Below are 1,794 nucleotides of genomic sequence, written 5' to 3' on the forward strand. Positions count from 1 at the left end.
CACACACCACATTTGAAGTTTGCATCCAGATTTGCCACCACATTTCTACCGTCGCAAAAATCTAGCGCTTTGCTTGTAAATTTTCTCAATAAACACAAATGACCGTTTTGAAGCCACTAACCCCGATTTCTTAAATGCTTGACCCGCCAGTCAGGTGCCACGTCGGACAATAGAGACGGCGAGTTGGTTGACCACCGCTAGGGTCGGCGCTCGTACATAAACGAGCGCACTCGCCTGATCCCCTCCACTCGCTCACTCTCCATGCTCTACTCTCTCCCCTCTCTATCGCCGCCGAGGTCTCCGCCATTGCTAAGGAGGACTATTCCCTCGCCACCTTTCAGTGGTGCCGTCGTGGAAGGATGGAGAGGAGAGCAGCAAGGAGGAGGATCTGGCCGGCATGGACATGGAGCAGCAGTGGGTAAGTGCTCTGCTTTGCACCTAGGGTTAGGGTTCATGTGTTCTTGGTCTTGGATTTGAGACCATCTTTGAGCAGTAGTTCTTTGTTCTGTGGTTAATACTTGTGCTACAATGAAGGAGAACCCTGACACTCCGTAGATGCATCATTTTGTGGTAGAGCTGCAGATCCAAGCATCAAACGTAGGCTGCACTTGGCCTCATGCATGAAATATGTTGCATTTGAAGGAATCAACACTAGGAGGAGATTCTATGGCTATGGGGTTCAAGTTTGTGTTCTCCAACTAGGTTTTTTGTTAGTGGCAGCCAGTGGTTCCTATTTCTATCAGAAAATTCAGTTTATCTCATTGGATTGAACTATTCAAGTATGTTGGAGTGTGGTATTGATTCAATTGTTGTAGTGTATTATAGTTTCGATGGATTAGGCATGCTTGTAACAGTGAATTTGCAATGCTTGTATGCTGTAGTTTCAGTGTATTAGACTTGCTATTTACAGTAGATTAGACATGATAGTTAAGTGTTTATTTGTATGAATTATAGCTCTAGTTTAGGGAAATAGACATGTAACTGAACCTTTCCTTTAACTGCTAATGTGACTGAACCTTTCCTTTAACTGCAAGTCCACTGAATCTCTACTGTAATGGCAAGTGTGACTGAATCTTTACTATAAGTGCAACTATTTGCATGTTTGATTTAGTTATTGTTTCAGTTAGCTTATTAATTTAGTAATACTTGATGCAGGATGGTATTGATTGTGGAGTTGCTGAGTGGGTTGATGCCCCATGGCTTTCTATTCTTCAAAGATTCTTGGTGAAGATATGGGAGATGTTTCATGAGGAGAACTGTGGCAGAGTTATGGACCATGAGAAGCATAAGAAAGAGTTGGACAAGGTGAACAAGCAATTGGATAAACTTGGGGATCAGTACAACCAGCTGGTGTTGGGGAACGTAGTAATTTCAAAAAAAAATCCTACACACATGCAAGATCATGGTGATGCATAGCAACGAGAGGGGAGAGTGCTGTCCACGTACCCTCGTAGACCGAAAGCGGAAGCGTTAGCACAACGCGTTTGATGTAGTCGTACGTCTTCACGATCCGACCGATCAAGTACCGAACGCACGGCACCTCCGAGTTCAGGACACGTTCAGCCCGATGACGTCCCTCGAACTCCGATCCAGCCGAGTGTTGAGGGAGAGTTTCGCCAGCTGGACGGTGTGGTGACGATGATGATGTTGTACCGATGCAGGGCTTCGCCTAAGTACCGCTACAGTATTATCGAGGTGGACTATGGTGGAGGGGGGCACCACACACGACTAAAAGATCAACAGATCAATTGTTGTATCTCTAGGGTGCCCCTGCCCCCGTATATAAAGGAGCAA

The sequence above is a fragment of the Triticum dicoccoides genome, chromosome 1A, assembly GCF_002162155.2.
Source record: "Triticum dicoccoides isolate Atlit2015 ecotype Zavitan chromosome 1A, WEW_v2.0, whole genome shotgun sequence".
Taxonomy (NCBI): Eukaryota; Viridiplantae; Streptophyta; class Magnoliopsida; order Poales; family Poaceae; genus Triticum; species Triticum dicoccoides.